Below are 10,057 nucleotides of genomic sequence, written 5' to 3' on the forward strand. Positions count from 1 at the left end.
GCCTCAGGGGGCCGCATGCGGCCCGCCGGGGCCATAGTTTGGGGACCCCTGCCCTAGAGTCTGGTAGAGATGAGGCCTCTGGGCATGTGCTGTCAGTCACTCATCATGAATATCATTAAGTCAGGTAAGCTCAGTGGTCATGACAGAAGTGATTCATCAAGCGATCATATGGGCAGGAGCACAGGGAACCAGTGAGGTGTAGAAGCAGGTGGTGCTGATCTTGACACCAGAAATGTAGCAGCACTACCCTAAGCTCTCACCTGTGGCCTCAGGTAGTATCTGTCATGGCCCCTCGGATTGAGGAATCCAGTCTACAGAAAGCAGGGGAGCACTGGCCCCTTCCTCTGGGACCCACAGCCTCTCACAGTCACTCCACCCAGAAGCCACAGTCAAAAGAGGGCATGTTTCTCACCCTTCAACACGCACTGGAGGAACCCTGGGAGATGATTTCCCAGTGGACAGGGCATCCATATGTGGGACACCCTCAATGTGGGGTCAGGATCTAGGGCAGTATCTAAATCTGGCCCCCAGTCATTGCATGTTGTCTTTGGCTGCTTTCCAACCATAAACATGGAGGGAGGAGCCTAGTACATACAGACAGATAGTAAGTGGTCTGCAGAGATCATACAATTCACTATCTTACCCTTTGTGACAGCACGGATGGACCTAGAGGATATTATGCTAAGTGAAACAAATCAGTCTGAGAAAGACAAATACCAGATGATTTCCCTTGTATGTGGAATCTAAAGAGCAATATAAACAAACAGATAAAACTGAAACAGACTCATAGATACAGGGAACAGACTGATAGTTGCAGAGAGAAAGTGATTGGGAGACTTGGTGAAGAAGGTGAAGAGATTTGGAAGAACAGATTGATAACTACAGAATAGTTATGGGGTGTAAAGTACAGCACAGAAGATTAAGTCAACAATATTGTAATAAGTGTGTGATGTTCCTGGCAGGTACTTGAAATATCGGGGTGGGGACACTCAGTAAAATATGTAATTGTCTAGCTACTATGCTGTACACCTAAAACTAATACAAAGTAATATGGAATGTAAATGGTAATTGAAAAAATAAAACAAAAGAGTTACAATGGATGGCAGTGTAATTAAAAATGAAGATTTTCAAATACAAAAAAAAAAAACCAACCCCAAAAAATAAAAAAAAAAAGAAAGAAGAGAAGAAAAAGTTTGCAGACTGCTTCCTGCACGTAGGACCTTTAGGTGCTTTTCTTTTCAGGAGGTGGACAATGTGGGTTTGGGAGGGAAGAGTGCCCTTCCTTACCGTCCTTCTCACTGCTACACTTTGCAAAAATGTGCTTCTGGTCCCTCTTGCTTTAGGTTCCGCGGGCCACGTGCAGAGGTTTTTTGGAGGGTGTCCTCAGCGAGGGGGATAAGGGGCCACGAGTGGAGGAATTAGGGTCACTTCCAAATGGTAAGGTGTTGGAGGCACTGCTGGTTTTTACACCAAAGAATTGGGTAAACATCGTTCTGAGTCGAAGTGAGGAGCAGTGACTGATCGCGGGGGATGTTAGAGGAGGGGACGGCGGTGCCACCACCGGCACCACCGGGACGGTCGGAACCCCACCGCGGGCATCTCCGCTGCCCCACCCGGCTCTAACTCCCCACCCCCAGCTCCTCTCTCCCCGGCTTCTCCCTCCGGTTCCCGTATTGATATCCGTACCTTTCTCGGAGGTCCCAGCCCCGACCTTACGGCGGGCGCAGCCCTGACACAGGACAGCAGCAGCAGCAGGCGCAGGAAGACCCGGCTGCACTTGGCCGGCGCAGTCATCCTGACCCCGGACAGAAGCCCAGGCGGGGACCCTACTGTGGCGCGGTCAGCTTGCAAGGAGCGAGGAGTAGTGCGGCGATTCAGAGCTGGCCGCAGGTTTTCAAGTGGCTGCTGCGACTGGGCGGGGAGGAGGTGCGCGACCGAGCGAGCGGGGCCAGACACGCGGGCAGCGACGGGGCGGGGAGGAGGAAAGAAGGGGACGGATGGAAGTTGGTGACGTGTGGCGTGGCGGTGCGGGGCTGAAGCCGGGCGGCGCCGGTCCCGGCGCGGGGCGAGTGCCTGGAGCCCAGATGGGTCATAGTTCTTGTGGTATTTCCCATTTCCTCATAGGAGGATATAATGGCAGGCCTACCCGGACCGTGCCCTGGCCCCGTAAAACCCCACCTTTACACTTTTTTTCTAATGTAGGGGCCCAATATTTTCTTCTGCTCCCAGAGCCTCAGTCGACCTTAATCCGCCTGTGCATTTCCCTTCCCTCAGGCCTTCTGCGCCCCATTGTGTTATCACCTTATCTTTTCTTATTTCCATTCCTACTTTAAAAATCATTGCTTTTTTTACAATCAAAGACACAATCATCCAGGTATAAGATAATCAAGTCATGGGGATGTAATGTAGTAGAGCATGATGACTATAGTTAATACTACTATCTGGTGAAGGGAAAGTTATTAGGAGAGTAAATCTAACACTTCTCATCAAAAGAAAAAAATTGTAACTATGTGGTGATGGACATTAAATAGACTTATTGTGGTGATATTTTCACAATATACACAAATCATTATGTTGTACATTGAAATTAATATAATATGTCAATTATATCTCAATAAAATAGAGAAAGAAATAAGCAAAACATGGAATTGTATTCTCTCCCAGTTCTGAAGGCTAGAATTTGAGATCCAGATGTCCACAGAACCACACTCCCTCTCCTAGCTATTGGATGTCCCTGGCGGCAGCCCCTGGCTTACAGCTGCTAAGGCCAATGTCTGCCTCTGTTGTCACAGGGCCTTCTTCTGCATGTCTATGTTCTCACCTGGTGTTCTCCCTGCCTGCCACTGTCTCTCTTCTTACATGGACATCAGTCACATTGAATGAACGTTCACCCTAATGTCCTCATTTTCACTTGATTACATCTGCCAAGACCTGGTTTCCAAATACGATGACATTCACAAGTACCAGTTAGGACTTAACAAATTTTTAGGGGAGACTCAATTAAACCCATAATAGAGGCATACACTATCATTTTCCACCCCCAAAAGAATCTTCATTTTTTCAGTTTTCCTTTTTGAAACCCTTTTTTCCCTCTGAGATATAATAGATATACAACATTATGTTTGTTTCTTTTGTACAAGATTTTATATTTGTGTATGTTATTTACTATAGTCACCCTGTGTACATTACATTCCCATGACATTTATTTTATAAATCAGAGTGAGTCCATGCTCAACCAGAGCTCAAGCCGGAGACTGGGGGGGATTCAAACCTGGGTCCTGAGCATCCCAGGTCAAGGCTGTATCCACAGGCTGCTCAGGGCCATACATGCCCTCGAGATCCTTCACTTCTGATCCTCCGCAGGCACAACCGGCAGGGCCTTTTTGGTCGGAACGCCTCCGGAAAGCATTAACCGATCTGGACAAGGCTCTGAGAAGAACATTCCCGGACAGATTTTCTTAATACTCGCATACAGCCCTGCGCCAGCCAGAATAGAGTGGCTCGCCTCCCTGAGTTCCTCTCCTTGGTGCGGACCACGGGCTCCGGGTTTATTCTCTCCTCCGGCTCCTGCTGTGCTGCTGACTGTCCCTCGGCAGGGGGTTGTCTCTGGGCTCAGGATAGTGAGCTCGGGCCGTAACCTTCAGTGGGGTGGGGTGGGGGAGGGAGAAGGGTGTCATAGAGCTGGTAGGCAGGGTGGAGTGCCCACAGCAGTTGGTGTGGGGGGTTGAGACCGGACCGAACCAGTATCAGACGGTGGTGGGGTCATGGTGCGGGGGTCGGGGGGTCGGGATGGGCAAGGACCGCGCAGGGGTGGGGGGCTGGTGCTGGTGTTGGTGGAGTTTGCAGGCTGAGTCGGGCCAGGGTGGGTTGGTGATGGCTGGTGTGGTGGGGTGTGGTGGGGTGGGTTGGCGGCAGGCGGGTCAGGGACTGGTTAGGGCTGGGGGCGGGGGTTCGTGAGAGGAGGGTGCAGAGGGCACTGGGGCTGTGAATTCAGTCTCTCTCCTTCCTTCTGCTCTGTGGATGCATTTGCCTGGTAACAATTTTTATCCAGATCCCTTTCTCCACCTCTCTCCTTGTCAGGAAAGCATGGACGGCTGGGACAGGTGGTGGAAGGAGCTCTCCTGGACACTTTTTCTAGCAGAGTGTCTCTCAGAACTGTGTCTCCCTTTGGTGCGGCCGCGGACTCCAAGTTCAGTCCTGTCCCCCTGGTCCTGGGTGCTGTTGTATCCTGCCAGGCTGCTGTCTCTGCGTTCACGACCCTGAGTTCAGGATGTAACCTTCAGTGGGGTGACTGGGGAGAGGGGGCCAGGGGGAAGGATAGTGATGGCGGGGCATTAAGCTCCAGGAAGGAGATGGAGTTTCCATGGCCATTAGAGAACCTTCCAGCAGCTTGGCGCCTTACCCACCTCCTCCATAATCTCTGTGGGTTTATTTCCGCCTAGGCGTCCTGGGCAAGGTGTTGTCTTTCAGACAATAAGGGGTACCTGGGCAAGGTGTCTGGGCAGAAGTAATGTGTGTAAGTGCTCAGGGGGGAAGAGAGGAGGAAAAGAGGGCGCTCGCCCCCCCCCCACATCCCCAGGCCGCTCCCCTCCCCCAGTTCACCTCTTACCTCTAGGGAACTGGGGACCCCTGTCCTATGAGGTGGAGGAGTTCCCTCAGGGTCGCGACCCACAGACAGCCAACCTTAGCCCCTGCTCTACTCACAGCACTTGCCCCGCACCCCCTCAGTTATCCCCACTCCTCTCCACCCTTGAACACCCCAGCCGCTCTGCCACCCAGCCCAGGCTCATTCACCACCACGTTCCCTCAAGAGTCACTGCCCCCCCTCCTGCCCCCAGCCCACCAGCTTTATTCATAAGTTGGGGTCCCAAGAACACCAGAGCCTGCAATGACTTCCCATCTGTGAAATGACTAATCACTCTCTCCACCAAGTGGCTCCTTATCCCTTTGCCAGAGGACACACCCAGCAAAAGCCTCTGCACCTGGCCAGACAGGAAACACATCTTTCCAAAATATGACCTTGAAAATCAGACTGGAAAAGAAGGGCACTCTCACCCTACTCTTTGGTCCCACACCCACATTTCCCACCTACTCAGAAGGCAGCAGCATGCAATGGTCGTAGAGTCAGACAGGTCCTACTAACTGTTTCTATGAAGGGCAAATAGTAAATACCTTTGTCTTTACAAAACTCTTGGCGTCTCTCTGTATGCACTAGGATCCCCTTATTCGTGGTACAAAAGCAGCCAAAAACACATGCAAACAATTGGGGGACCAGATGGCCACTCACCTAGCTTGCTCACCCTAAATTTAGGGTATGTAGGATTTTACAGATATGGGTGGCCACACCCTTGGGGAATCATCTCCCAGGATACTCTACTGGTTCTGGAAAATCAGAAGCATCCCATATCCCGTTTGTGACTTCTAGGTGGAGTGAATGTGAGAAGCTGTGGGTCCCCCAGGTAGGGGTCAGTGCTCCCCTCCTTTCTGTAGACTGGATTGCTTCGTGGAAGGGGCCATGAGGGACACTGCATGAAGCTATGGGTGTGAGCTGAGGGTGGCGCTGGTACATTTCTGATGTCAAGATGGAAGCTACCTGCTTCTGCATCACATTTGTTCCCTGTGACCCTGCTCATTTCACTGCCAGAAAATTCACTTTTGTCTTATGAGCACTCAGCCTACTTAACTAATTACGCTTATGATGGGAAACTGATATCTCAGAGCCAGAGATCTCATCTCTGTCAGGCCCTTTTAAATGGTGTGCATTTCCCTGTTGCAGGTGTCAAGGCCTTTCTTCTGCCCTGTGGGTCTGTTATCTGATTCTCCAATTAAGATGCCTTGAAGTCCACATAGTAACTTTTCCTGGGACAGATACCTCTATATCCTAGATTCTGTGGGTCACAGGGCCCTAGTGGCAGGTCCAGCTACACTCAATCATTCATGTATTGTCTATGGCTTCTTTCATGCTCCAGCAGCAGAGTTGAGTAGTTGTAAAGAGACCTATGGTCTGCACAGCTTAAAATATTTAGTAGCGTTTACAAAAAAAGTCTCCAGATCAGACTGTTACTAAATATCTACAGGATATGTATCATGCCATTTATCCTTTAGGGTTTAAAGTTGGTGCTCATGTCTATCATTGTATCCAAGACAAAATACTGTTTTGATATTCTATTTAGAGAAAAAGGAAGACAGTTTGAGAATATTATACTTAAATTATCCTAGTATAGTAGCCCTCAGCCCACAAGTAATTCAATAACGACAAATGTATTACATTCCTGTTACAAACCTGGGAAATGTGAAATGACCACTGTGTGCTCTAAGGACCAACAGCTCCTCTGTGAGCAGGACCTGGGACAGGTGTCTATTTACTACCTGGCCCCCATGCATCACTTTAGATTTCTGTGGATGATGTCAACTCATGATAAGGTCAACTCTGAATGTGTGAGTAGTTTCTGCTTCCTGGTTTCCACACACTCGAGCCAATGGCCATGTGGGTCTTTGGGGAAGGCCTGCAGGACTCTGCACTTGCTGTGGGGTTGAAAGGGCCTTCTCATTGCAGCCTGGCCTGTCCTTCCAGCAATGAGTCTGTGCCTGCGAAGTGGCTCAGTTCTGGAAACCGGGTAAAAGATTCAGTCATTTGTTGGGAGGTTGCTTTCAGCCTCCTGATCATCCATCCTCATATTTTGTCCATGTTTATTTTAATTACTTAAATCAAGCACTAAGTATCCAGGTTGGCTCTTCATCTGCTTTGCTTTTGCGTTTATTTTTATTTTATTTTATTTATTCATTTTAGAGAGGAGAGAGAGAGGGAGAGAGAAACAGAGAGAAAGAGGAGAGAGAGACAGGGGGGGAGGAGCTGGAAGCATCAACTCCCATATGTGCCTTGACTAGGCAAGCCCAGGATTTCGAACCAGCGACCTCAGCATTTCCAGGTCAACGCTTTTATCCACTGCGCCACCACAGGTCAGGCGTGCTTTGCTTTTAAGATGACCCTGTTATATGACCCATAGTCATAGCTCTGTGTGGTGGAACCCTGTATCAATTGCTTTATATATTTATTTTTTTAAGAGAGAGGGACAGACAGACAGGGACAGACAGGCAGGAAGAGAGAGAGAGGTGAGACATTCATTCTTCATTGCAGCACCTTAGTTGCTTTCTCATATGTGCCTTACTGGGGGGCTCCAGCTGAGCCAGTGACCCCTGGCTCAAGTCAGCGACCTTGGACTCAAGCCAGCAACCATGGGGCCATGTCTATGATACCACACTCAAGCTAGTGACCCTACGATCAGGACTGTGACCTTGGGGTTTCAAATTTGAGTCCTCAGCATCCCAGGTCGACACTCTATCCACTGTGCCACTGCCTGGTCAGGCCTATCTCGATTTCTGACATTCCTGATCATTTTGATCATCATACTACCTTTGATCTTGACACAGAGCACCCATGCCTGTTGTTGTGAGTTGGGGGGAGCAGAGAGAGAGATCGGCAGACAAGATCATTGTGAACTAGCAAAGGACCACCGCTCGCTCAGGCAAATGGCCTCGAGTTCGAGCTTTGTCCTATTTTTTTTTTTGTCCTATTTTTATTTATAAGATTTCAAAGAGCTTATTTACTGAGAAATTAGCATAACATCAAACATAACTTTTACTTAAAGATACATGGAGTACACCTGCATGATAGCTTAATAATAATATAATATCAAAAGGCATTAATTGCTATTGCTTCTATGGTTCCCACAACATTCCTCTCTTTATCTCAAGGGATAACCTTGAAAGGAACAAAAATCTTTTTTTTTTTATTTTTATTTTTTATTATAATATTTTTATTTTTTTAATGGGGTGACATCAATAAATCAGGATACATATATTCAAAGATAACAAGTCCAGGTTATCTTGTCGTTCAATTATGTTGCATACCCATCACCCAAAGTCAGATTGTCCTCTGTCACCTTCTATCTTGTTTTCTTTGTGCCCCGCCCCTTCCCCCTTTCCCTCTCCCTTTCCCCCCCTCTCCCCCGTAACCACCACACTCTTATCAATGTCTCTTAGTTTCACTTTTATGTCCCACCTACGTATGGAATAATGCAGTTCCTGGTTTTTTCTGATTTACTTATTTCGCTTCGTATCATGTTATCAAGATCCCACCATTTTGCTGTAAATGTTCTGATGTCATCATTTCTTATGGCTGAGTAGTATTCCATAGTGTATATGTGCCACATCTTCTTTATCCAGTCATCTATTGATGGGCTTTTTGGTTGTTTCCATGTCCTGGCCACTGTGAACAATGCTGCAATAAACATGGGGCTGCATGTGTCTTTACGTATCAATGTTTCTGAGTTTTTGGGGTATATACCCAGTAGAGGGATTGCTGGGTCATAAGGTAGTTCTATTTTTAGTTTTTTGAGGAACCACCATACTTTCTTCCATAATGGTTGTACTATTTTACATTCCCACCAACAGTGTATGAGGGTTCCTTTTTCTCCACAGCCTCTCCAACATTTGCTATTACCTGTCTTGCTAATAATAGCTAATCGAGCAGGTGTGAGGTGGTATCTCATTGCAGTTTTGATTTGCATTTCTCTAATAGCTAAAGAAGATGAGCAAGGAACGGAAATCTTATGAGAATGTTTTATTGAGAAAAAAAGCCCAGCAACTGCCTTCGGTCACATAGACCTGTTTCAGTGACCTGCCTTCAAGTCACAAAACAATTCTCTTGGCAAAAGATTCTTTTGTTTTTTGTTTTTTTTTTCGCAGTCCCCCACTACCACAAATTACGCAGTCGAGTTTCCCACATTTGGGGAAATCGCAGGGGTCAGCACATCCAGAGTGCAATGGATAAGCCTCGCCCTGGGAAAACCACCTTCGTGATCATGGTATCTCCCCTGACAGGTAAGTATACAAGGATTCTTTTCTTGTTGGCTGTGTTCCCATTCAAGGCCATTCAATGGGTTATTCTGCTACATTTCCCCCTTTTTGTTTATGTTCAATGTTACGAAGCACCACGGAAGACACAGCCTTCAGCCGTTCATCCTTTATTTCTCTTGTTTTGATTCGTTGACATACTACATATAAAAGAAAACATAGAATTAATACTATTATAAAAAGTCCTACAGTGGATCCCCAAAATCCTTTAATATATTCAATAGGATGTAATTGCGATAAATTATCCATTAACCCCTTCAATATAGGTTGACATGTTAGAATTTCTAATTTTCTTTGAAAAGCTTCATGAATATGTCTTTGTAATTTGGTGATTTCTTTAGTCATATTATCATGATTTAACAAATGCTTTTTAACATTTTTCTAAAATAATTATGATTTTAAGGAATAGGGGTAACACAAAAAGTAGTTACATTCTAGTCATATCTTAGCTTAATTTGTCTTTGCAGGCTAACAATTTGATCTTTTAACATAATCATAGTCTGTTCTAAATCATTAACTTTAGTATTAATTTTACTATTTATATATTATTGAGAAGTCCACAGTTCAGAATCTTCATGCCATTTTTGCACAAAGTCCACAGTCTGTATACTTTGATGTAATGCAAATCCAGATACATCAGCCACGGTGGTTACAGCTATTAGTCCTGTAATGATGGTGATGATCAGTCTAACTAGTCTCTTGGTTCGCTTCAAGGACTTAATAAGATGTTGTAACAGCATCATGGAAGGGGAACCCTGCCACATCCGATGCATCTGTACTGGGATCCAGACTCCTGTTCAGGTTCTTAAAATGTAAAGACTTTGACTATTTTCATTAAAAAGAATAGAAGAGTTAATACATGTATAAAAAGCACACTTATTACAAGTTATTGAATAATTTTCAGCTGTCTATTTGGTTTCACCTATAACAAACATATAAGGTAATCTAACACAAGCAGATATGAAATGTGTTTCATTCTTCTTAAAGATTAACATAATATAATTAGAAGAATAATTTCTCCAGATTTTTCCTTTCCATACTGACATATGTTTAAGTGCCATGGCTACTTTCCACAAATGATATTGTATAGGACCAAATTTTATATGAGGAGCTCGAGGTGACATCCCTCCTCTATGCTATA

At 46.1% G+C, this 10,057-nt stretch overlaps 1 protein-coding gene and 1 pseudogene across 1 annotated transcript in view; both read right to left on the reverse strand.

Moving 5' to 3' along the window:
* The window catches only part of ULBP3 (UL16 binding protein 3), a 127,459-nt gene that overhangs the window by 6,512 nt on the left and 110,890 nt on the right, over window positions 1–10,057 (reverse strand). The gene's annotated exons all lie outside the window — the stretch shown is intronic.
* Window positions 8,713–8,891, reverse strand: LOC136316552 (U1 spliceosomal RNA; annotated as a pseudogene).

Source organism: Saccopteryx bilineata, chromosome 12, assembly GCF_036850765.1.
Source record: "Saccopteryx bilineata isolate mSacBil1 chromosome 12, mSacBil1_pri_phased_curated, whole genome shotgun sequence".
Lineage (NCBI taxonomy): Eukaryota > Metazoa > Chordata > Mammalia > Chiroptera > Emballonuridae > Saccopteryx > Saccopteryx bilineata.